Below are 27,843 nucleotides of genomic sequence, written 5' to 3' on the forward strand. Positions count from 1 at the left end.
GCAGAGTTATTGTACTTTAAAAATGAAAGAAAACACATTATAAATCTAAAATCCAAGGAACTAATGGACATGTTAACCAAATTTTAAGAAACATAGTTCTGTGTATTGTGAGTGGGGTAGAAGAATGCAAACCTGTCGTTAGGTCTTTCTACCACACAGTTAAGTCTACATACCACAGATAGCTGCCCATCTGCCTTGATTTTTTTAAAATTAATTTCCCCATGATTTTGTTATGAAAAATTTTTAAACAGACAGAAAAGTTGAAAGAGTATGCTGGCAACACCCGTATACCCACTGTGGAAAACATTTTGCTGTTTTTGCTTTATCACTATCTCTCCACCCACCCACCTTCTTCTTTTTTTTTTTTTTAAACTTTTAAAATGTTTTAAAAGATTTTATCTATTTACTTATTTGAGAGAGAGAGAGAGTGAGCAGGAGAGAGAATCCTAAGCAGACTCCATACTGAGCATAGAGCCTGACGCAGGGCTCAGTCCCATGACTATGAGATCTTGACCTGAGCTGAAACCAAGAGTGGAGGGAGGCGCAAAGGACTGAGCCACCCAGACAACCTTCCACCTATTTTTTAAAGATTTTATTGATATATTTATTTTAGAAAGAGGGACAGAAAGAGAGAGCATACATGAGCAGCGGTAGGGACAGAGGGAAAGGGAAAGAGAGAGAATCTCAAGCAGACTCCTCACCAAGTGCAGAGCCCAGTGCCAGGCTCGCTATTAGGACCTTGTGATATGACCTGAGCCAAAATCAAAAGTCGGATGATTAACCTAACTGAACCATCCCAGCGCCCCCACCAATTTTTAAAATATTTTCAAAAGTAAGTTGTAGGCATCAGTATGCTTCCTGAATTCTTTTGTATATGTTCCATTAACTAGATTTGTTTTTTTTTTTAAGGTAGAGTATGCATGTACAGAAGTGCTTAAGTCTTAAATATAAATTACACTTGATATTCCCTATCAAAATACAGATTTCCATCATATTAGAAAGTTACTTCTTGCCGCTTCCTAGTTGTTTCCAGCCCCCCAAAACAATTGCTATTCTCATTTTTTAAAAGTTTTTAAAGATTTATTCATTTACTTTAGAGAAAGAGAGAGTAATTGAGTAGACGGAGGGGCAGAGAGAGAGAAAGAGAGAGAACCCCAAGCAGACTCTCTGCTCAGCATGAAGCCCTACTTGGGGGCTAGATCCCATGACCCATGAGATCCTGACCTGAGCTGACATCACAAGTTGCTATTCTGATTTTTTTTTTAAAAATCATAAATTAGTTTGCCTAACATAGTACTTCATTTATCATAAACAGATATCTGTATATGTATATGTGTGTGATTTTTTTTTTTAAATTGAGGGTGATACTATTTTTTTGAAGATTTTATTTATTTATTTGACAGAAGTCACAAGTAGGCAGAGAGGCAGTCAGAAGAGGGGTTGGGGAGGGAAGCAGACTCCCTGCTGAGCTGAGAGCCAGATGCAGGGCTCTATCCTAGGACTCTGGGATTATGACCTGAGCCAAAGGCAGAGTCTTAACCCACTGAGCCGTCCAGGCACCCCTATGTGTGTGATCTTATAATGTTAAACTACGTTGTATTCCTAGAGCTCAAGATATAGTACCTTTTTAATATATTGCTGAATTTAGTTTGCTAATGTTCCATTAAGGTTTTTTGCATTTGTTTTTATGAAGAATTCTATTTACAGCTATTATTTTCTCTTTCAGCTTTGTTTTAAATTTTAACAGAAATTTTCATATATTGCATTTTCATTATTCAGTTCAAAATACTATTTTTTCAAACTACTGTGATTTCTTCTTGATTCATGGTTTATTTAAAAATATCTTTAGGGGGTGCCTGGGTGGCTCAGTGGGTTAAGCCTCTGCCTTCAGCTCGGGTCATGATCTGAGGGTCCTGGGATCGAGCCCTGCATCGGGCTCCCTGCTCAATGGGGAGCCTGCTTCCCCTTCTCTCTCTGCCTACTTGTGATCTCTCTCTCTGTGTCAAATATATAAATAAAATTTAAAAAATATGTATGCTTAGGGACGCCTGGGTGGCTCAGTTAGTTAAGCATCTACCTTCGGCTCAGGTCATAATCCTGGGATAGAGTCCTACAACAGGCTCCCTGCTCTGTGGGGAGCCTGCTTCTTCCTCTACCTGTCACTTTCCCTTCTTGTGCTCTTGATCTTTCTCTCTCTCTGACAAGTAAATAAATAATATCTTTAAAAATATTATGCTTGACTTCCAAATACTTGATGTTCTGCTAGGCATGTTATTAAATACTTAATAATTTAATTCAGTTTATTCAGAGAACATATTCTATATAATTCTAATATATATTTTCAGTAAATCTTCTGATATTTAGTGAAACTCAACTTCTGGCTTGGTATTTGATCTATACTGTTGAATTAGACCATGCGCACTTGAAAAGACATGTTGTCTGGAGTATTTTACAAATGTTAATTAGATTAAAGTGATTAATAGTCCTGTTCACATCTGTACCCATAACTGTTTTTTTTATCTAGCCATTATTTCAGTTACGATGAGATTGGTGTTAAGTTCACAATCATAGTTGGGAGTTTTAAAAAATATATATTTTTTCTCTATAACTCTTTCAAATTTTCTTCTTGTAGACTGAAGCTTTGTAACAGACATAACACACTTATAATTATATCCTTCTGATGAATTGCCGTTTTTTCTATGAAATGTATCACTCTCTATAGTACTCTTAGTCTATTTTATTTGATAATAATATAGCCACCCCAGCCTTGTTACGCTTATTTTTTGCATAAAAGCATTGCTTTTGACCTATCTTCATCTTTGAAGATGCATCTGTTGTAAACCATGTTTAAGTTAGTCCTGCTTTGAAGTTCTTTATTCATTTATGTTTAGTGTTTTGCTTTTTTTTCCCTGGTTTCCTCCGTTTTTGTTTTTTTTTTTCCCATGAATTTTTTAAAAATTCCTGTTTATCCTTTCTGACTTCCTTTGACTTGAAAAATTTTTTTGAGAATTCTAATTTCTCTATTGTCTTTTTAGCTACATCTCTTAAAGGGGTTACACTAGGGATTGCATTATATATCCGTAACTTTTCATGGTATATTTAAAATGAAGCTGTACCATTTTATATGAAAAATGACTTACAACTATAGAATTCTGTTCATGTCTCATCTTTTATACAGTAGTTGGTACAGCTTTTCATCTTCATATGTGGTAAGACCCGTATTTCAATATTTATAACTTTTGCTTTAAGTAGTCAAATGTATTCCTAAGAAGAAACACTAAAACATAGCCTTATATTTAACCATATTTTTACTACTTCACTGCTCTTCATTTCTTTTTTTTTTTTTTAAAGATTTTTTATTTATTTATTTGACAGAGAGAAATCACAAGTAGACAGAGAGGCAGGCAGAGAGAGAGAGAGAGGGAAGCAGGCTCCCCGCTGAGCAGAGAGCCCGATGTGGGACTCGATCCCAGGACCCTGAGATCATGACCTGAGCCGAAGGCAGCGGCTTAACCCACTGAGCCACCCAGGCGCCCTGCTCTTCATTTCTTTTTGAAGATCTATTTCTACATCTGATTTCCTTTCTCATAAGTTTGAAGAATTTCCTGCATTTCATACTGTGCAGGTCATGTGGGCAATGAGTTTGCTTGGGTTTTGTATGTCTGAGAATATCTTTATTCATATTTATTTTTGATAGATATTTTAGCTGAATATGGAATTCTGTGTTTTTCTTTCAGGACCTTACATCTATTGTTCCACTGTTTTAGATTCCATTCTTTCCAGTGTGATGTCATTTGTCATGTGTATTATGTCATGTGCCATTTTTCATTGACTACTTTCCCAATGTTTCTCTTTCCACATTTTGAATATGTATGTATACATACATATATGTATGACATATATCATACAATAAGATATATATAGGTATGGATTTCTTTGTATTTATCCTTGCATTTTATTGTTCTTCTTGAATTTGTTATTTATATCTTCAAAAAATTTGGGAAACTTAATTTTTTTTAAGTACTTTCTCTGCCTCATTTTTCTAATGGAAGTCCATTTACACATATGTTAAAAGTTTTAACATTGTACTATTTGTTCCTCAGTTTCTTTCTTTCCCTTCTCTTTTTTTCCAGTTTTTTGCCCCCTCTGTGCTTCAAACTGGATATTTTCTATTAATCTGCCTTCAAGTTAACTGACTCTTCTTTTATCTTCAATCTACTGTTTTGACCCTTTATTGAATTTTTTACTTCAGATACTAAATTTTTAGTTTCGGAATTTCAGTTTCACTATTTTATAGTTTCTGTTTCTCTGCTGATTTCCTATCTTTTCGTTAATTTCAAACATCCTTTTCTTTAAATTTTTAAGTGTAGGTATCATTGTAGCTATATCTGCTAATTCCAACAATTGGGCATTCCAAGTTTAGTCTCTATCTACTGTCTTTTCTTTTGAGTATGTTACATTTCCTGTTTCTGAAGAAACCTCTTGTTTCTTCATATGTCTAATAATTTTATTGTATAATGGACATGTGAATAATGCATTGTAAATACTGTGGATTCTATTATGAGTCTCTGAGGAATATTGATTGTGTGTGTGTGTGTGTGTGTGTGTGTGTGTGTGTGTGTGTTCTTAGGCAATTAACTTGGCTATATCCAACACCAGATTCCTCTGCAATGGTTAGCAGCTAAAACTTGTGTTCAGATCTTTCAGCTTTCTCTGAGCTGCCTAGAATCTGTCCCACGCATGCAGTTTACTTGTCAGTGAGTTCAGTAGTGTTTATGTGTACAATGTAGGGCTCTTCTCTGTAGCTATCTTTTTATTTTATTTTTTAAAAAGATTTTTATTTATTTGACAGAGAGAGACACAGCAAGAGAGGGAACACAAGCGAAGGGGAGTGGGAGAAGGAGAAGCAGGCTTCCCACTGAGCAGGGAGCCTGATGCAGGGCTCGATCCCAGGACCCCAGGATTATGAACTGAGCCGAAAGCAGATGCTTAACGACTGAGCCACCCAGTTGCCTCTGTAGCTGTCTTTTAAAATTTTATTTATTTATTTTTTTAAAAGATTTTATTCATTTACCTGATGAGGGAGAGAGAGAACACAAGCAGGGGTAGGAGAAGAGGAAGAAGCGGGCCCCCTCCTGAGCAGGGATCCCAATGTGGAGCTTGATCCCAGGACCCTGGCATCATGACCTGACCTGAAGGCAGACGCCCAACCAACTGAGCCACTCGGGCACTCTGGTAGCTGTCTTTTTTTTAAACAGGATTTTCCCTTAATTTCTGGGTGTTATGGTAACCTCAAACTCTGTCCTCTTGGTTCCTGAAGCCGAAAAACTGAAGATTTCTGAATTTTAGCTTCCAACCCAGCATTCACTGGAACCTACCCTCAGGGAAAAGCTGTTTAAAATTTAAAAAGAGGGTTGGGACACAATGAACTCTTTGAGCCATTCTTAGATGTTGACACCCCAGCAATTTCTGTCTGCTGTTGTTTTTCATTGCCTTCAGAAAGTTAGATCTTGTTGTTTTGTTTTGGCCAGTTTTTATAATTCTCATCTGTGAGATGGTAGGTTAAATAAAGGAACTCCACCATTAGTGGAAGCAGAACACTTTGGTTTGGTTTGAAGAAAAAAGGGGGAAGGCCAACTAAAGCTATTTTTTGAGAAGAGCATGGGTTAGAGGCCTCCAAGCAATAACTTAGGCTTCTTCTCCTTGACCATTCTAGGCACCAGGACATAGTCTTACTGATATTCTATACTCATTATTAAAAATTAGAAATGAGAAGGCAATATAATATAGGGGAAAAACATGTGTGTGAGTGGGATGGCAAGAGACGTATAGTCCAGCTCTTAAAATGACCAGGTGTTTTTTTTTTAATGATTCCAGCATGTATTTAATTTTTCATTTCCTACTTATGAAACAAGTGTCCCTGTTCATTTATATTTTATCAGTATCCTCATATGGATTTATCTAGCCCTTCTAGTATTACCAGATGTGTTTTTAAAATGTTTTATGCAAGTAATGTTAGTATTTGAAACATCCATTTGAGTCCATAGAATTTAAGTTGTGAGAATAGAAAAAGTAACATAGCTCGATGAAAAACAAAAAATAGTACTTAATGGAAAATCAAGACTACTCCTTGAACAAGGAAGAAAATTGAACAGTGTGCTAGGTACTTACAGTCTCACCTTTCAAAACACACATTCCAACACTATTAATATCAGTAAAATTAATCTCTATAATTAACTCAATTTTTAGACTTAAATTATATGAGTCTCATCAGAAGTCAACAGAAAAAATATTGCAGTTTAGATTTTTACATTTTTCTCATCTTATGGAACCTATGAATTTATGAGACTTCTTAAAATCTTCAAACATATTCCTGGTGCTGTTATAACATATCTGTTACTTGTGGTATTTGTGTCATCATGACCCAGTAGTAAGATAATACATTACCTACCAACTGTCTTCCATTTACAATACAAAACAACAAGCAACAGAGACACACCTGTGTAACCAGCTGCTGTTGAGTAAAGGTGAATCTCATAAACACATCACACCTGAACCATCCCTGGATAATCAACTCACTGTACTTGACACTGGCACTTTGACTTGTTTTTCCAATAGCAAACATGTACTTGTATACATCTCCTCTACAATTTTTTCCGAAGTAAGGCTCCACACCCACTGTGGGTCCTGAACTCACAATCCTGAGGTCAAGAGGTACGTGCTCTACTGACTGAGCCAGTGAAGCACTCCTCCTCTACATTTTCTTGCATCTGGTGGCATGTGTTTATGAGAAAACCTCTAGCTAATAAGGTTTTAGAACCTAGTAACTTCACATTTATATGGTTTTTTACACTTTGCTTTTCATGTGCTATTTTTTTCTATTCTAACAACTCAAATTCTCTGGACCTAAAAAGAATGTTTAAAAATACTAACATTAGTTGCGTCCAGTATTATAAAAACATTTTCTTCAAAAGAGTAAAGGAAAGCCAGGGATATGGAATTTAAATCCTAAATATTTCTGTTCATGATGAAATAATGTGTGGGTTTAGCTCTGCTTAAGAGCTTTGATACGTCTATAATACTGAGTTGGAAGGTCACCAAAGACCATTTTGGAGCACAAGAATACAGACGTTTAAATAAATTGTTCACTATTTGGGTTGTTACAAAGTTAGTGAACACAAAACAGTGTGTCCCAGTGTACTTGAGTGTTGTGCTGCCTGAGGAATAAGAATTACCATGATTCTTTTCTCTCAAGAATGGTGAAGAGTCTGAGATTTTACCCTACTTGCAAACTAACAGGTTAATCTGTTGCAGTTCAATGATTGCTGACAGGTTCCTGGATCAAAGACAAATGATTTTATTTACTCATGGTAGTTAGGGCTGTAGCCAGAGCATCAGCATTTGCACCATTTGCCTAAGTCCCAGAGCGATGCTAAGGGGGGTCAGGTGACACCTGCGCATGCAGTTGGTTATATTGTTGGAGAGAAACCCTGAGCCCTAGGCACATATAATAAAGATAATACTAGACAATAAATAAGCCTGCTATCTCTTCCAAAGGATGAATATCTTCCAGAGCTGTTTACTCTACTATCATTTTTGAAAGATAGTCTAGAACAAAGGGAGTCAGGGCTTTGGCTCATAAAACATTTAGAAATGTGAGAGACCTATGGAGAATGGTTTCCTTTAGGATTTTCACTTGAAACATTTTAGATGATCCACCAATATAGGACAAATCACATGAATAACTCTTTTATTCTTTTCCTTTTAAAATGTTATTTGACCAGTTACTTCTATCTGTATAGCACATTTAAAGCTTATTTACTTCTATTTTTGTGTTAGTATAACAGTTTCTTTATGAAGTTAGTAGAGTGAGCAAAGTATTTAGATGAGAAATTGAGAGACAGTATATCAGCGGCAAAAGTATTCTGATTGCCAGTCATGCATTTCTTCATTGTTTAGTCTATTTGAACCTTAACATAAAAATCAAATTCTTCTACAGTTGCAAGCCAAATATTACCTCTTTTCATACTGAGAGATGTTAAAACTTACTTAATTTTATGTATATCTGCCCAGCACATAGGAGGTGCTTAATAAATATTTCTTAAATAATTAGATGAATGATCAAAACAGCTTTTCTTACAGTAAAATCAAATTATTAAGTTCTAGAGTATGGGACTATATTCCTTGAAGTAGTGTTGCTCCATTAATAACTCTAAATATTTTGGGGTAAAGAATTTTGGTAGAATTTTTTATGCACAAATTAAATCAAGAATCTCTTATTTGTAAATACGGACATCAATGTGGGCATTTTTAACATTTTCCTTTGAAATTAGAGCAGCCACTTGAATTTAATGATTATATTTCATTCCTAGAAATCCTATTTGGCTCTTTTTCAAGGCTGTCTGGTTATTTAAAATGATACATTGTCTTCATTCTGTATCTTACTCCATTTTGGGAAGTTCTTGAAGGCCTAAATTTTATGATTTGTTTCTGCATACTCTCACTCATGGTTATTGTTTTAGGGTTCTTTAGAGAAACAGAACCAGTAAGATAATATACAGCTATGTGGGTAGGAGATTTATTACAGGAATTGGTCCATGTAGTTATGGAGACACAGAGTCCCATGATCTGTCATCTGAAGCTGGAGAACCAGGAAAGCTCATGGTATAATTCAGTCTGAGTCCAAAGATCCAAGGACCCATGGAACCAATGATATAATTCTCCATCTGAGGCTGAAGGCTTAAGAACCATGAACTCCCATGTCTGAGAGCAGGAGAAGATGGATTTCCTAAATCAAGACAAGAGTTAAAGAATTCACCCTTCTTTCTCCTTTTCATACTATTGGACTGTCCGTGGATTAGAGGACGTCTACCCACATTGTTGAAGGAATATCTTCTTTACTCAGTCTGCTGATTCAAATGCTAATTTCTTCCAGAAACACCAGGACATAACATACCCAAAATAATGTTTTACCAGCCATCTGGGTATCCCTTAGCCCAGTCAAATTGACACATAAAATTAAACACCACAGTGGTTTTTTTCTTCCTGTGTTTTATAATTTGGAATTGGTATCTCATTGTTCCCTTCTCTTAGGTAGAGCAGATTTTGTACTTCTTAACACTTTTGCTGAGGAGGACAAGTTCTGAAAGTTGTAACTTTATCCAGGAGTCTCAGTTCCCTCCCTGGTTTTTTAAGGGATGGACCCTCCTTCTTCTTCCTTCTACTCCTCCTCCTCCTCCTCCTCCTCCTCCTATTCTTCTTCTTCTTCTTCTTCTTCTTCTTCTTCTTCTTCTTCTCCTTTTTCAAGATTTTATTGTATTTATTTATTTGGGAGAGAGAGAGAGTACATGATCAGGGGGAAGGGCAGAGGAGGAAGGAAAAAGAGAGAATCTAATGCAGACTCCATGCTGAGCCCAACTGGGGCTTGATGTCCTGATCCTGAGATCATGATTTGAGCTGAAGCCAAGAATTGGACACTCAACCGACTGAGCCACCCAGGCACCCCAGGTTTTGTCTTCTGCATTTGTATTATGTGATTATTAAAATCCACAGATTTTAAACTCCCTCTGTTTTTGCCCTTTTGCTTTTTTGTGAGCTTAGCTGTATGTTTAAAAGGATATATATTATATTTATCCAACATTTAAAAATGTATTTTAAGGGATTTTTTATGTCTATTACTTATTTGTTTGTTTTTTGTTTTGTTTTGTTTTTAAGATTTTATTTATTTGACAGAGATCACAAGTAGGCAGAGAGGCAGGCAGAGAGAGAGAGGAAGGGAAGCAGGCTCCCCACCAAGCCGAGAGCCGGATTCGGGGCTCAATCCCAGGACCCTGGAATCATGACCTGAGCCGAAGGCAGAGGCTTTAACCCACTGAGCCACCCAGGCGCCCCTGTTTGTTTTTAAGTAGGCTCCACGCTAGGCGTGGGCTTGAACTCACAATCCTGAGATCAAGACCTGAGTGGAGATCAAGAGTTGAATACTTAAGTGATTGAGCCACCTAGGTGCCCTGATTTATGTCTTTTAAGGGAGATTGTCCACTGTGTTCTCAGAAACTCAGTCTCCAGTTACTTTAACCCATATAGTTTTGTTAAAGTTATTCTGCAGTGGATGGATGCAAAAATGTAATTAAAAGAACCACAGTCAGCCTTGTTATTATATCAATATTTGTCATTGTAAAAAACATATGGTATTTTTATATGGCTAGTGGGTGAGGAAACTTAAAATACTATCAATAGGATACAGAGATTCAAAATATGTGAATCCAAACTAATTATAACACCAGGCTACCATAACTTAGAAAATGAAAATAGTGACATTTTATATGCATTAACTTTAAAGGGAACGTGGACTTTAACTGTTATTTTACTGCTTTTTCAAAAATAATGTTCAGATAATAAGTATATGATGTTTATTATAGTTGTTAATTTGTTTTTAATAAAATCCCACTGAGTAAAACTTTTGATAGATTGTAACTCAAGGCAAAAATTAACCTAGGTGTTTCTGTATAATTCAGAGAAGGAGGACCTATTTAACTGGAAAATTCTTTGTGAGGATTTGAACTGTGTTATGTAGTTTGATTATTAAATTAAAACTTTAAAACACTGTGAAAGAAAGTAAGAGAAAAAGAGAGAAGAATGAGAAACAGCTAGTCCCCAGGGAAGGAGTGTATTTGACAAACCTGGTGGGTTGGTGCAGTGTTTGGGTCTTTCCATTTACCACTCTAGAAGTACAACAGAATTAATCGCATTATTTCCTGGTCAGTTTGACTGGTTATTGGCAATTAAACTGACATCACTCAGGCTTAATTTGAAAATTTTTTTAAAGATAGAGTTGGTAAAAGGATATTGGATTCTTGAATTACTTATCTTTTCTAAATTCACAGTTATTTCCTACAATTGCTAATTGAAAAGAAACTTCCCCCCACTCCCCCCCCCCCTTTTTTACTAGTGTTCCTAACTCTTAAGATGATCTTTGTTTAGCATTTCAATACTTATACTATAGACTGAGGGAGAAGAGGGCAAAATCTGCATGGAACTTATTATGAAAATGCCTAAATTCCCAGGGAACAGTGAGGGGAAATTTTGACTACATATGCTTTTACTCCTACAATCACTTTTCAGGGATGCAGATCAAGACCAGATTTATACATATTTGATAGACTGTTTGTTTTGCTTAAAGTCCTAGGTTGAAGTTTCAATATTCAGATGTGGAGAAAATGATAGGAACTGGTATTACAAGTACTTAAAATTAGACTTCTAAATGAGAAATCAGAAAAGGTATTTTGTGTAGCCCATTCAAGGAATTTTTCTGTTTTCTCACTTGGCCTTCAACAATTGTATGCGATAGGTATCATTATCCCCAAGAAACATAGAAATATGTGATTTCAGTTCATTGATGATGGCACTTGTAGTAGAATTAATTTCTATTGATTCTTAGAATCTTAGATTCTTAGAATTCTTGTTCTGTTTATAGGATGCTGATTACTGTCTCTAATCCTTGTTAATTAAGAAACACACTGATCACAATATAACCACCAAATCAAAATCATTTGGCTTATAGTCCCAGTTAATTGAAAAAGAATAAATACACAGGTCAATGCAAGAAAACAGTCCAGAAATAGACTCACATGTACATAGGCAATTGATTTCAACAAAGGTGCAGGGGTGATTCAACAGAGAAACAGTAGTCTTTTCATGAAAAGAGCAAAGGAGCATTTGATATTAGAAGTGACTCCCAGATGAGAGGAGTCCAAGATGCAGAGGAGTGGGACACCTTAATTTCACCTGGTTCCAGGAATTCAGCTGGATCAAATCATTGTGAACACCTGCAAATTCAACCGGAGATCAAAGAGAAGAATAGATCCAATTCTATGAATAGAGAAGTGAACACTTTCTGCAAGAATGATAAAATGGAAAAGCTCACTTAAAAAAAGAGAATAAGAGGCAGTACTGACTGCCAGGGACCTAATCAATATGGACATTAGTAATATGTCAGAGCTAGAGTTCAGAATAACAATTATAAAAATACTGGCTGGGCTTGAGAAAAGCATAGAAGACACTAGAGAATCCCTTTCTAGAGAAATAAAAGAACTGAAGTCTAACCAGTTTGACTACAAAAGGGCTATTAATGAGGTAAAATTAAAAAATGGAGGCTCTAACTGCGGGGATAAATGAGACAGAAGAAAGAATTAGTGATATAGAAGACCAAATGATGGAGAATAAAGAAACTGAGATAAAGAGAGCTAACAACTACTGGATCATGAGAGAATTTGAGTAATAAGTAATACCATAAAGCAAACAATATTATAACAATTGGGATCCCAGAAGAAGAAAGGAGCAGAATTTATATTGTAACAAATCATAGCAGAGAACTTCCCTAATCTGGGGAAAGAAATGGGCATCAAGTCTAGGAGGCACAGAGAACCCCCCTCAAAATCAATAAAAATGGGTCAACACTCTGACATCTAATGTAAAACTTACGAGTCTCAGAGACAAAGAGAAAATCCTGAAAGCAACTTGGGACAAGAGGTCTATAACCTACAAGGGTAGAAACATTAGCTTGGCAGCAGACCTCTCCATGGAGACCTGGCAGAGCAGAAAGGACTAGCATGATATATTCATGTACTAAACAAGAAAAATATGTATCCAAGAGTACTTTATCTAGTTAGGATGTCATTCAAAATAGATAGAGTGATAAAAAGCTTCCAGGACAAACAGAAACTAAAAAAAATTGTGATCACCAAACCAGCCCTACAAGAAATATTAAAAAGGGGTCCTCTAAGCAAAGAGAGGCCCCAAAAGTAACATAGATCAGAATGGAACAGAGACAGTATATAATAACACTTTACAGGCAATATAATGGCACTAAATTTGTATCTTTCAATAGAACTCTGAATGTAAATGTGCTAAATGCCCCCAATCAAAAGACACAGGGTATCAGACTGGATAAAAATGCAAGACCCACTGATACGCTATCTATAAGAGACTTATTTTAGACACAAAGACATTTCCAGATTTAAGTGAGGGTGTGGAAAACCATTTATCATGTTAATGGACCTCAAAAGAAAGGTGGGGTGACAATCCTTTTATCAGACAAATTAGATTTTAAACCAAAGACTGTAGTAAGAGATGAGGAAGGACACTATATCATACTTAAAAGGTCTGTCCAACAAGAAGATCTAACAGTTGTAAATATTTATGTCTCTAACATGGGAGCAACCAATTATTTTTTTTTTAAGATTTTATTTATTTATGACAGAGAGAGATAGTGAGAGAGGGAATACAAGCACCGGAGAGCTGGTGAAGGAGAAACAGGCTCCCCACTGAGCAGGGAGGTCAATATGGGGCTCAATCCCAGGATGCTGGGATCATGACCTGAGCCAAAGGCTGATGCTTAATGACTGAGCCACCCAGGTGCCCCTGTATAAGCCAATTAATAACAAAATCAAAGAAACATATCCATAATAATAAAATAACAGCAGGGGACTTTAACACCCCCCTCATTGCAGTGGATAGATTATCTAAGCAAAAGATCAACAAGGAAATAAGGGCTTTGAATGACACACTGGACCAGATGGACTTCACAGATATATTCAGAGCATTCCATCCTAAAGCAACAGAATACACATTCTTCTTGAATGCAGATGGAACATTCTCCAGTATAGATCACGTAATGGGTCACAAATAGATCACATACTGGATTGCATACCAAAAGATTGGGATCATTTCCTGCATATCTTCAGATCATAATGCTTTGAAACTGGAACTCAAATCATAAGATAAAAGTTGGAAAGAACTCTAATACATGGAGGCTGGAGAACATCCTACTAAAGAATGAATGGATCAACCAGGGAATTAAAGAATAATTTTAAAAATTCATGGAAACAAATGAAAATGAAGATGCAACTGTTAAAATCTTTGGGATGCAGCAAAGGCAGTCCTAAGATGGAAGTATATGGCACTATGAGCTTTTCTCAAGAACAAGAAAGGTCTCAAATACAGAACCTAACTTATATCTAAAGGAGTTGGAGAAGGAACAGCAAATAAAGCCTAATCCAAGCAGGAGAAGAGTATTAATAAAGATTAGAGCAGAAGTCAATGAAATAGTAACCAAAAGAACGCTAGAACAGATCAACGAAAGTAGGAGCTGGTTCTTTGAAAGAATTAATAAGATCGATAAACCCCTTGCCAGACTTATCAAAAAGAGAAGAGAAAGGACCCAAATAAATAAAATCCTGAATGAAAGAGATCACAACCAACATTGAAGAAATACAATTATAAGAATATATTATGAGCAACTATGTGCCAACAAATCAGGCAATCTGAAAGAAATGGATGAATTCTTAGAGATGTATAAGCTACCAAAACTGAACCAGAAAGAAATAGAAAACCTGAACAGACCCATAGCCAGCAAGGAAAAATTGAAGCAGTAATATAAAATCTCCTGACAAACAGGAGCCCAGGGCCAGATGGCTTCCCAGGGGAATTCTACCAAACATTTAAGGAAAAATTAATACCTATTCTTATGAAGCTGCGCCAAAAAATAGTAATGGGAGGAGAACTTCCAAACTCATTTTATGAGGCCAGCGTTACCTTGATCCTAAAACCAAAGACCCCACCAAAAAGGAGAATTACAGATCTACCCCCCAGTATCCCTGATGAACATGGATGCAAAAATTCTCACCAAAATACTAACCAGTAGGATCCACCAGTACATTACAAGGATTATTCACAATGACCAAGTGGGATTTATTCTTGGGCTGCAAGGTTGGTTCAACATCTGCAAACCAATGTGAAAGACTACATAAATAAAAGAAAGGACAAGAACCATATATATGAACCTCTCAATAGATGCAGAAAAAACATTTGACAAAGCATCGCATCCTTTCTTGATTAAAACTGTCCACAGTGTATGGGTAGAGGAAACATACCTCAGTATCATGAAAGCCATCTATGAAAAGCCCACAGCAAATATCATTCTCAGTGTGGAGAGCATTTCCCTCAAGATCAGGAACACAACCAAAATGTCTACTCTTACCACTGCTGTTCAGCATAGTACTAGAAGTCCTAGCCTTAACAATCAGACAAGAAAAAAAAATAAAAGCCATCCAAATTGGCATTCTTTGCAGATGACATGATACTGTATGTGGAAAACCCAAAAGATTCCACTCCAAAATTGCTGGAACTCATACAGGAATTCAGTAGAGTGGCAGGATATAAAAGCACTGCACAGAAATCAGTTGCATTTCTATACACCAACAATGAAACAGAAGAAAGAGAAATTAAGGAGTTAGTCCCATTTACAATTACATGCAACACCATAAGAAACCTAGGAATAACCCTAACCAAAGAGACAAAGGATTTATACTCAGAAAACTATAGAATACTCATGAAATAAATTGAGGAAGACACTATGAAATGGAAATATATTCAATGCTCATGGATTGGAAGAGCAAATATTGTGAAAATGTTTATGCTACCTAGAGCAATCCACACATATAATGCAATCCCTTTTGCATTAGGGATGCAACTTTTTTTCACCGAACTGGAACAAAAAATCCTAAAATTTGTATGGGACCAGAAAAGATCCTGAATAGCCAAAGGAATGCTGAAAAGGAAAACCAAAACTGGCGGTATCACACTTCTGGATTTCAAGCTGTATTACAAAATTGTAGGCATCAGGACAGTGTGGTACTGGCACAAAAACAGACACATAGATTAATGGAACAGGATAGAGAACCCAGAAGTGGACCCTCAACTCTGTGGTCAACTAATTTTCGACAAAGCCAGGGGAGCAGGACCCATGGGCAGAAAGAGCTGATGAACAGAGGTTGTGAGGGATAGCTGATTATATACTTGGGAGCTGGGGGAGGTAAGGAGAAAGGGAGGTGTCCAAAAGGACTTCCATATGCTAAAGAAGATGCCCAGGATACTGGAGGCTTGGCTATTATCAAATTAAGGCTGCTTTTCCTTCTAGTAAGGAATTAACATTAAGACAGTTGGGAGCTTCCTGGGGGAATATTATGCTCTATCTTCAGTCCTTGTCAGTGGGCTGCAGGTCATGAAGAAATGTAATTTCGTTTACTTTCCCTTCTGCCTTGGTTTCCCACATCACTCATGGAAGGGAGGGTGATGTTAGGCCTCCAGGAAATTGAGTTATGGGTCTCTGGAAGTTAGGCTATTGATAAGGATGCTTTTTCCTTATAAATCACTAAGACATTGATTGGTACACTATGGAGACTCATATCTTGCAGGACTGTGTTCTCTATTAGTTAAACATTTGTTTTTCCCTTCCCTTAGTTTTAGGACAGTCCTGAGTCTCTGAGGAATGTCATACAATTCCCAGCGGAGTATATGTGGGGGAGAGTTAGCAGGGGTATCAGCTTGTGCTTTGTCCTCAGCTTGCCTTCCGCTCCCTTATCAGAAGGGGGATGCAGGAGCTTCAAAGATGTTGGTATTGTATTAATTCTTCAGCTAGGTGATAGGATACTGTGCTTTATTACTCCTAAAGTCCTACCTATGTGTCGTATGTATTTCCAGAATACATGATTAAATTCCATTAAGAAATATAAATGAAAGTGAATTAATTTTGTAAGAATACTAATGACTTATGGAAAATGAGAGTACCACTGTCAAAATCAGTTAGTCCAATTTCATTAAATAGTTTTTATCTAGAGCTGTAATATTTGGGATTTATGAAAACTTGCCTTTACAATAACAGAGGCCAGATATTTTATATTGTGGCTTTCCTTTTCATTTTTCTGGTGTTGACATCAAGTTTTAATATGATATTAGTTATGTGTTTTAGAAATCTGCAGCACAAGGACAGAGGCAGATATGGTTGAGTTGGAGGTTTTCAGTAAGATAGCTAAAAGAATAACAGTCTGATAGTGAGTGATATGAGAAGAAAGACCTCATTGATTCAGGCCAGGCAATATGATTTGAGAAAATAATAAGAGCTTGGGTGGTGTTAGGAGTAAACCTATCATATGAAGGAATAAGGGGCTAGTGGTAGTGGTGGGAATGGCAAAGACTAAAGGTGAATGAAAATAAGTAATAATACATATTGCTGAGGCATGAAGGACAAACCCTTTTTGTTGTATTTCTTTCTGTGACAAGTTTTCAGTGGGGAATAAATGTTAGTTTTCCATTTTACTTTAAAAAAGTGATAATTTCCAATTTGACTTTGTCTTCTCATTGTAACATATGACATCTGCTTTACTAACATTATCATTTATGGCTGAAATACAAGCTTTTTAGACTATAAGTGAATGGTTGGTCCCTGATTACTCCAGAAATTAGAATTTTCTCCAGCACCAAGAATTAAAGAACTGCCAAAATATATGTGTAGTGCTAAATCTTATACCTATGGAATATTCTCTTGCAATAACCACAATTTTCAGTTCTGATACTAGTAGTCGCCCAGAGTTAACACAGACCTTATGGATTCAAGGCACAGTCCCCAAGAGACTGCCTTCACCTCAGCTTCTGATTGGAAGTTTTGGGGTCCCAGAACAGCCACATTTCTAATGAACTGGTTACAAATATGGAGGTTTCCCACAAGACCCCCCTCAGGTTCAATAAATATCTGGAAGCTAGAACAATTCACAGAATTCAGGGAAGCACTGTACTAATAGTTTAATTATACAGGATACAAATCAGGACCAGACAAATGAGAAGATACGTAAGGTGAAGTCTATGAGGATTCTACACATAGTGGTTTTATTCCCTCTGCCCTTAGAATCGAGGCACGTCACCCTCCTGTACAAAGTCCTCACGGCTTCTGTGTCCAGAGTTTTTATTGGGGTGCATTATCTAGCCATATTAGTTATATCATTGAGCACCCGATTGAACTGTCTCTAACTCTCCTGCCTTCCCCAGAGGTTGGGCTGATATTAAATGGCTCAAAGCCAGCCCCAACATGGTTGGGCTGTGGTCACATGGTTGGTCTTTCTTGCTTGGCTTGTTCCCACCCTGAGCCATCTCTTTCTCACATAAGCTACCTAGAGGCCCACAGTGAGTGACCTTATTAGTGCAAACTGTCATAGCCCGCTCATGAATAAAAAGACATTCTTACCACTGAGGAAAATCCAAGGGTATAGTTGTTCCGTCCAAGGAACCAGGTACAAAGATTAGTCAAATTTTGTGTTAGGCAACACTCTGGATGCAGAAGGTTAAACAGTATTCAGGGATTTTGCTTTCTATGTCTGGCATTGTCCCTGGAGAGTAGGGTCTAATTTGTCTTCTCTATTTTGTCTATTATCAGTTTCTCAGCACAGGTAAAACTAAGAACCACATGATGAAACCAAAAGCATTGGTTACCTTCCACTCCCTTGAAGCTTCTAGCAAGAGAACTGTTTGCAACTTCTGCCTTCCCTCTGAGCCATTCAGGCATAGATTACAAATTGGTGACTTGCAGGTTTTAGCAGATGTTTTATTTGGTGGACACATTAAAACATTTTTTTTAAATTACATTCCAGTGTTTTAAGAAACTGGAGAGTTCACGAGTCAGAAAGTGAACTTTCTGACTTGTCTTAAACTCAAAAACATTGCAGGACCTGTGTTCCTATTTAGCGGTACTTGGTTGAAGTGGAATAGTGGCCATCCCCTTTAAAAAGCCATTTAGAAATCTCTATAGCTTATCACAATTCTTATCTGCCTGCATTACACCAAACTTATCCCACAACTTGATCTGTAAAGAATCTGAGTTAAAAAGAAAATTTTTTAAAAAACCCGTGCATAATATATCAGCCTCTGACTAGAGCCCTTTGTTGATGTCATCTCTGTTAATTCTGGATAGAATCCTATGAGGTAAGCATTTTAACTCCCATTTTATAGTTGAACAAAATGATACTGGCTAAATGAATTTCTGAAATAAATTTTCCAAGGCTTCATAGTACATGGAAGAACTAGAATTCATACCTCATTGTTCACTAGTTATAGTTCTGCTAACCTGGCCCCAGACCCCTGGCTATTAGCCCATTTTTTAAAGGCAGGTTCTAAGCCTTACTCTTCATTGTATCCCCATACACACTAGCACAATGCCTACAAAGGTAGTGGTTTTTCCATAGGTGAGTATTGATTTCAGTTGGATTCGTTTGGGCAGAACTGAAATATTTGGCAACTAATTGGATATTAGCCATCAGGAAAAGGAAGATGTCAAAGGCCAAGGGAATTTGAGGTTGATGACTGGAAAGCTAGTGATACTCTTTGGAGAAATAGAAAACAGTGTAAAGAGCAAATTTGAGAGACAAAATGGCTAATGCATTTTGAATGATTTCTGTGTGTGAGTCACTGTGCTCATATATCTTTACTGCATCACCTTATTTAGACATAATAAGCTTTTGCTAAAGGAACTATTCTTTTCTGCATTTTACAGAGAAGAAAATGGGCTCAGAGATTTTAAGTAATTTATCCATTGTCTCAGAGTCAGTAAAGTAGTGGAACCAGGATTTCAACCTAGGATTATGTGGCATGAAAGTTCATTTGGGAGGGACATATTTATTAGATTCAAAGCACTAAATGGGTGGCTTATGGCAACATCTAGCATATAGCTGAAAATATAGGAACTGTGCTCCAGAGATATGTTGGTCCAAAAATTATTCATCTGAGAGTAATCTGCAGAGTTGTTTGTTACAATGTCTGGTTTGTTAACATTTATCCAGGGACGGAGTAAGGAAGCTAAAAGATCCAAAGCCAGAACATTGAACATCTGTTTAATTTACATCTGAGTAAGGAGTGAAGATCCTTTTTACCTTTTGGAGAATAAAAATAATTTTTCATGTATTACTAAGAATAATTCTTATGAGGAAAGGTCATTTTCACTAGCTAGCAGTACATATTTAATTTGGTTTAAGATAGGGGAAGATATTTTCATTGTTCCAATTTTGTAATAAAGTTACAAAATTAATTTTACTTTGTTAAGTAAACTTAGAGTTAATATTATAAAAGACATAGTGAACTTTTAAAATTGAAATATATTTAATACATAACATGTAAATTTAAGGTATACAACATGTTGATTTGATTTATATGTTGCTTATATGTTTATATATTGATTTATATATTGTGCTTTCCAATATTCTGTCATTTAGGTCACTGATCTGTTCTGCTTCCTCTGTTCTGCTGTTCATTGTATCTAGTGTTTTTTTTAAGTAGGCCTCATGCTTTATCTAGTGTATTTTTAATCTCATTTATTGAGTTCTTCATCTCTGATTGGTTCTTTTTTACTTCTTCTGACTTTTTTTGAGGGTCTCACTGAGGTCCTCCACTCTTTTTTCTCCAGATCAGTGAGTATCTTTATAATCATTCCTTTAAATTATCTATCAGAGATATTAATTGTCTCTGTTTCCTTTAGTTCTCTTGCTGTGATTTTGTCCTTTTCTTTCGTTTGGGACATATATCTTTGTCTCCTCAATTTGTCTACCTCTTTGTTTCTGTATGCTAGGAAAGTCAGCTATGTCTCCTTCTATTGAAAGTAGTGGCCTTATGAAGACTAGGTCCTGTAGTGCCCTGCAGTGTGCTGTTCCCTGTTCACCAGAACCTGTTGCTATTGCTTCAGGGGTGTCTCCTATGTGTGTTGTGTGTGCCCTTCTGTCGTGGCTGTCCAGTCATCTGCAGTGGCTCTTTTTGCCTATTGTGGGCAAGGTTTTGTCCCTGTATTGTTAGTGGGCCAGTCTGGGGCTGCCTTGGGCTGGAGTTGAGTCAGACCAGGCAATTGCTAGAGCTCTGGTAGCACTGAACTGCAGGGCGCTTTCCCTGTTATCGTGCCCTTAGAAGCTTTCATTGGTGGGCAGGCCTGAAGTAAGACCAGGTGTCTGCCTGCAGCCTTCTGCTGGCGCTGCAGTTAGACTGGTGTGTGTGGTTATCTTCCCTTCTCCCCTGGGCAGAAGTCACTTTGGGGTGATACTGGTTCCTGTCAGGACTGCCTGCCCACTTCCAGCCTATGGCCCCACTTTGGATTGACTCCTGCAACACTCATGTTGGAGGGCAGCAGTCCACAGGAGAATGTGGAGGGGTGGAGTATGGCACAGTGCCAGCAAGTTTCCTGCTGGTGTGCTGTGAGGGGGGACCTTCATCCAGTGGGAAAACTCCTGCTGAGGCCAGGTGGGTTGGAGGGTCAGAACTGCAGAAGCCTGAGAGGGTGGAATGCTAGGTAGAGAGTGTTGGCTCTGCGCCGGTGTCCATGTATTTAGTGTATCTAGCTGAGGGTTGAGGGAGGGAAATGATTCCCCCCAACTCCTTTGCTCTTGGATAAGTCTTCCAAATATCCCGCCCCTCCAGCACACACTCTGAGATTCATAAATAAATCTTCCTGTATACCCCTTGCATTTTTCAAACTGCCACTTCAGTGCTGTATGTCATTGGGGCCGTTTGTTGTGCTGTCTCTTTTAAGTGTGGGGACACAGTTTCCTATTGTCCTCTGCCTCTCCCAGAGCAGAATCCTGATTTATGAAGTTCCAGATGCTAAGCGCCACTGATTGTAGGCCTGCCCCTCTGGTTTTCATAGGCAAATGTTACGGGGAGTTGTTTTCCATTTCATCCTCTGTGCCTGGGATGCCTGGCTCAGGGTGTGCTCTTCCCTCTCCACATCCCTTCCTCCCCTGGACAGTCTTGGGTCTGTTTGGCTCCCTACAGCATCTCCAGTTTTCCTGTCCTCCTTTATGTGGCCTCTTGTCCACATTCAGCTGTGGAGAGTTTGTTCTGTTAGTCTTCCGGTTGTTTTCTGAGTTATTTACACAGATGTGGGTGTTAACCTAATTATTTCCATCAGACAAGGTGAACCCACGATCTTTCTTACTCTCCCATATTCCCTGGAAGTCCTGTATTTTAACTTTAACTCTTAACAGTTATTGCTTATTTACTTTTCAAAAGATTTTAAGAATTCACACCTCTCCCAGCAGTACGTAAGATCAGTCCATTCCTACATCTTTACCATCCCTGAATGTTATCACTCTTTAATTTTTCTTATCCTGGAATTTAATAAAAGATACCCCATTATTGCTTTATTCAGCATTTCCTTTCTCACTAGTGAGGTTGAGTCTGTTGTTCCAAATGTCTATTAAGCATTTAGATTTCCTCTAAATCTAAATCACACACTGCCTGTGTGCATTCTGTGCCTGGTTTTCTTTTTCTTTTTTTCCCTTAGATTTTATTTTTAAATAAACTTTACAGCCACTGGGGGGCTTGAACTCATGACCTCAAGATCAAGAGTTTCATGTTCTTAGGACTGAGCCAGCCAGGTACCCCTGTGCCTGTTTTTTCTATTGGATTTCTTATGATTTCTTTATCAATATAGAGAAGTTTTTGTATTAGAATTTTAAATCAGTTAAGTGGTATAGTTGCTGTTCTTTTTTATTTTGTTAATGTGATTTTTTTCTTTAGAAATATTTCAAATTTCTATATATTCAGATAGGTCAGTCTTTTTTAGATTACCTGATTTTTGTTAGATCTCCTCCACAAATACCCCTATTTTTGTTTTTATTTTTGTTTATACTTTGACATTAAGTTTGTAACACATTAGGAATTTGTGTATAGTATAAGCGAAGGGTCTAATTTCCCTTATCTGGTAGCTTGAAAAGTGTCATTTAAACCTATATACTTAGTCGGCTTCAAAATTAACCTGATCCACTAATTTTATATAATTTATCCCTAGATCAGAGGTTAAAAATTGGATGTACAACCCTTTAAAAAAAAAAGACAAAATTTCAAAAGTTTGTGTGAATTTGTGATTTGTGATGCTGAAGAACGGAACAAAAACTTTTTTTTCCAGTTCTGAACATGTATAAACCTTACTACTACTTGAACCAGGATCAAATAGATTTTCTCATATTGTATTGTGTTGTGTCCCTTCCATCTCTGTTCATCTAGAGCAGGGGTTGAATTTTTTTTTTTTTCTGTGAAGACCTGGATAATAAATATTTTAGGCTTTGGTGGGCCATTTTGTCTCTGTCACAACTACTCAGCTGTGCCATTGCAGTGCAAATGCATCCATAGACAACATGAAAAGGAATCAACCTGTCTTCCAATAACACTTTAATAAAAAGAAAAGAAAAACCAGGGGCAAGCCTCATTTGGCCCATGGGATGAGGTTTGCTAATTTTTTATCTAATGCATTACTACCACCTTTTCTTTCCTTCTCCTTTCTTCTTTTTCTTTTCTTTTGTTTTTCTTTTCTCTCTCTCTCTCTCTCTCTTTTTTTTCTTATCACCCTTCCAAGAGTCTAAACCAGTGTTCTTATAGAACGGCTCACTTTCTGGGTATCTTCTATTCCCAGAAAGACAAGTTAAATTGTGTGTCATTTAACTTATTTTTTTCTTCCTGTGTTCCCTGTAAAATGAAAATTAAGTCTAGAGATTTGATTTGTTTCAGATTAAACTTTTTTTTTTTTTTCGATTCGTATGTGAAGTTCTTAGCAGAAGTTTTGCTCAAGGGGAGAAAGGAAAAAATTTTTTAGGTTATAGAGTTTTGTGGATTGACACCCAAACTCTTAAGGGATCCAGCATCTGTGAAAGGTTGGTCAGAACACTAGGAATAATAGAAAATATCCCTGGGTACTGGAGACAAAGAGCTTTTTAGTTTTTATGAAGCCATTCCTATATATTGATTATTCATGAATGGACACGTTGCACTCAAAGTATTCAGTCTGATTGGCTACTGAAATTTGGGCATTTAAAAACTTAATTAAATACCTCTATTCTCGGGGTGCCTGGGTGGCTCAGTGGGTTAAAGCCTCTGCCTTCGGCTCAGGTCATGATCCCTGGGTCCTGGGATTGAACCCCACATCGGGCTCTCTGCTCAGCGGAGAGCCTGCTTCCCTTTCTCTCTCTCTGCCTGCCTCTCTGCCTACTTGTGCTCTCTGTCTGTCAAATAAATAAATGAAATCTTTAAATACCTCTATCTTTCCTGAATGAAGCACATTTTAAAATGTAGAATGGTTTCTGGATTGGTCTTGTTTTGTTTTTCTTTATGGGATCAGCTTTAAACACAACTTCTATTGTCCTAAGTCAGGAAAAAGGATGACTTCAGCAGTGACTTTCTAATTCATTATTATAATGTGCATTTTTATGTGTAAGCCTGTTGATTCACAGACCTGTACCCCTAGGGCAAATAATACATTATATGTTAATTTTTAAAAATAAGAAAAAAATAAAGTGTCCACTTTTATGACCTCTCGAAAAGGTTCATTTGATCTTTTTTGTAATTAGGTAAAATATGCCACCATCAATTTTCTTTTCTTTTTTTTCTTTTAAGATTTTATTTATTTATTTGACAGTAAGAGAGATCACAAGTAAGCAGAGAGGCAGGCAGAGGGAGAGGGGGAAGCTGGCTCCCCGCTGAGCAGAGATCCTGATGGGGGGCTCAATCCAGGACCCTGAGACCATGACCTCAGCCAAAGGCAGAGGCTTAACCCACTGAGCCACCCAGGTGCCCCAGTTTTCTTTTCTAAGTGATTTTCTGTTCTTTAGATGGCAGCCATTATTTCTATATATATCTTACCTAAGTAGTAGTCTTTCAAATGCTGTGCATAGGCTCCATAATAATTTTAATTGGTCTATACCTAGATTAGACAAGTAAAGACTTCTATCTAAAGTTTTGTTTTGTTTGTTTTTTGTTTTTGGTTTTTTAAATTTTGTAGCCTCTTCCAATCATACTTTAGGTAAACCTGAGGTAGGAAAAATGACATCAGAATAATTCCACTGATCATTGATAATTAAGGCCTTTCACTTGTGCTGTTCAGAGAGCTATAAGAATGTTGTCTCATAATTCTCATAATTCTTTGAAGTGTACAGGGAAATACTATTACCCTAACTTACAGATTTAGGTCATGGTCTTTAAAAAGTTAGAGAGGTGTTTCACATAGAATTAAAAGCAAAAATAGGGATGAATTTTAAAAACTGTTTCTTCAGGGCACCTAGGTGGCTCAAGTGGGTTAAAGCCTCTGCTTTCGGCTCAGGTCATGGTCCCAGGATCCTGGGATCGAGCCCTGCATCAGGTTCTCACTCACCAGGGAGCTTGCTTCCTCCTCTCTCTCTCTGCCTGCCTCTCTGCCTCCCTGTGATCTCTCTAGCAAATAAATAAATAAATAAAATCTAAAAAACAAAACGAAACAACAACAACAACAAAAACTGTTTCTTCGTCTTTTCTAGATGACTCTAAGTCCACAGTTGCTCTTTTCAAATTATAAGGATTATTGTAATGTGTTTGAGATTTTTCTAGTAAAAAGATAAAAACATGAAATGAAAATTTCAGTCTGTTCTGGTTAGTGCATTTCATACTCAACTAAACATTTCTAGTGGATGCTTACTAGAGAGTTAATGATGATGTCTCTCATCAAAAATATTTAAGACTTTACAGAGAACAGTGGACACATTGTCATTTATTATGTATCACCTAAACATTTTCAGTGTTAATAACTTTTTGTTCTTAAATGTTCCCTAGAACTAGAGAATATACCAAGCATCCAAACCAATTAGGGGTGCAGGTTATTAATATTATTAACTTTTTAAAGAAGATTTTATTTATTTATTTGACAGAGAGAGAATGAGCAGGGAGGAGGAGCACAGGGAAAGAGAGAAGCAGACTCCCTGCTGAGCAGGGAGCCTGATGTGGGGCTTGATCCCAGGACCCTAGGATCATGACCTGAGCCGAAGGCAGATGTTCAACGAACTGAGCCACCCAGGTGCCCCAATATTACTAACTTTTGAATAGAGACATTTCTACATAGGAATATATTACTGTTATTTCAGACATATTTCTTTCCCTTATTTCCTGTTTGAGTCAGTATCATCGCCATCATACTTTTAACCCAGGCTAAAAATGTCAGTGATCTTCATTACTTTTCTCTCCCTCACCTCCCGTCCAATTGGTTACCTGGTCCTATATGTCTGCATTACTTTGCATACCCATCTATCATTCATTCCTGTGGCCACTGCCCTAGGTCGTCAGGTCCTCTTCTGGCCTCAAATCTTTTGCTTTTCTAGTGTTTCATACTGCTTCCTGAAATAAATATCTGACCATTTAACTCTTTTAAATAGAATGGCTTCTATCACTTGAAATCCTAATGCTTTATTATGAAATCTTATCTTGACTGTATTCCATCCTGACACTCCTTCCATCAGACTAGACTTTTGAACTTCATGTAAACACTCTGTACTGTTTTTGTACTTTTACTGTTCCTCTACTCAGAAATACCCCTTCCTCTATTTCTTTCTATAAAAGTCCTAGTTGAAATGCCCTCTAACTTTACAGACTCATTCAGCTGCTGGAAGCAATTGACATAGGGTAGCATTTAACTTGAACAACACTTTAAAAAGTCAACTTGAATCTTAATTGAAATACCCTATATTTCACATTGGATATATGACCCAATTCTAGCCTTTTGTTTCTTTTTTAAAAAGCAAAGGCAATAAAGCATTACATTGTGTATAAGACAGCAGCCCTTAGTTTGTTTCCTGAGATTGAGAGTCTCTTTTGGTTTGTCTCCATCTGGATCCCATCTTGTTTCATTTTTTCCTTCCCTGCAACACTTTTTTTTATTAACATATCATGTATTATTAGCCACAGGGTTACAGGTCTGTGACTCGCCAGGTTTACATACTTCACAGCACTCACCATAGCACATACCTTCCCCAATGACCATAATCCAATCACCCTCTCCCTACCCGCCTCCCTCCAGCAATCCTCAGTTGTTTTGTGAGATTAAGAGTCTCTTATGGTTTGTCTCCCTCCTGATCCCATCTTGTTTCATTTACTCTTTTCCTACCCCCCAAACCCCCCATGTTGCCTCTCAACTTCCTCATATCAGGGAGACAATATGATAATTGTCCTCCTCTGATTGACTTATTTCGCTAAGCATAATACCTTCTAGTTCCATCCACGTCACTGCAAATGGCAAGATTTCATTTCTTTTGATGGCTGCATAATATTCTGTTGTATATATATCTCACATCTTCTTTATCCATTCGTCTGTTGATGGACATCTAGGTTCTTTCCATAGTTGGGCTATTGTGGACATTGCTGCTATAAACTTTTGGGTCCTGCAACACTTCTTAATTTCACTCTTAGAAGATAAATCATACAGTGCATAAAGCATATCAAAATAATACTAACTAATAAATAAGGAATAACAATAATAAATAATATGTATGTGTCCCTCTTCTCTTGAAGGCATATGTGTGGAACAAAGGTTAAAATGTGTGTGTAAACTTGTAAAGGCAAATTACCAGTTACTTTCACTGTTACTCTTATCCTACACCTTTCTATTTTTTTAGACAGTTTTGCAAATATTTAGAATGAATGTTGACTGCTTTTTTTTTTTTAAACTATAGCTCATTTTTTGGGAAAGAGAGTAGGGACATTGTTGTATTTCAAAACCAAGGAAGGTTGTGACACTTAATTCATGGTATTGCCATTTTAGTGGAATCTCAGTGAATCTCATGTATATAAACAAGAAAAAAAAAAATAGTAGAGACTTTCAGTGGTCCAATATGACCCATACTGTCTCACTCTGTAAATCCTGCAGATCGGAATGAGAACTAATGGTATTTTGAAACAAGTGTACACATCTAAAAGTATCTTCCAGAATCCCGTGGTCTCAGATTGAATTGGAAAAAGAAAAGGTTCATTGCTTGCCAGGGGCTTATTTCCCATTTTTCATTTCTGTTTGTAATTCCTGTTATCTTTGTTTCTTCTGCTTTGGCTAAGAAAGGGCAAGTCATATTTATTGGAACTGGGTTTCAATAAACATTATGCATTATGGTGAAAAAAAAAAATCCTAGTTGAGATGCCATTTCCTTCATGAATCTCTTTAATTCTTCCAGTGAGGCTTAATGTTTCTTTTGT

General features: G+C 37.1%; 1 protein-coding gene across 3 annotated transcripts in view; it reads left to right on the forward strand.

Moving 5' to 3' along the window:
* COMMD1 (copper metabolism domain containing 1) overlaps window positions 1-27,843 on the forward strand; it is a 210,302-nt gene that overhangs the window by 152,583 nt on the left and 29,876 nt on the right. The gene's annotated exons all lie outside the window — the stretch shown is intronic.

The sequence above is a fragment of the Mustela erminea genome, chromosome 7, assembly GCF_009829155.1.
Source record: "Mustela erminea isolate mMusErm1 chromosome 7, mMusErm1.Pri, whole genome shotgun sequence".
NCBI classification, from domain to species: Eukaryota; Metazoa; Chordata; class Mammalia; order Carnivora; family Mustelidae; genus Mustela; species Mustela erminea.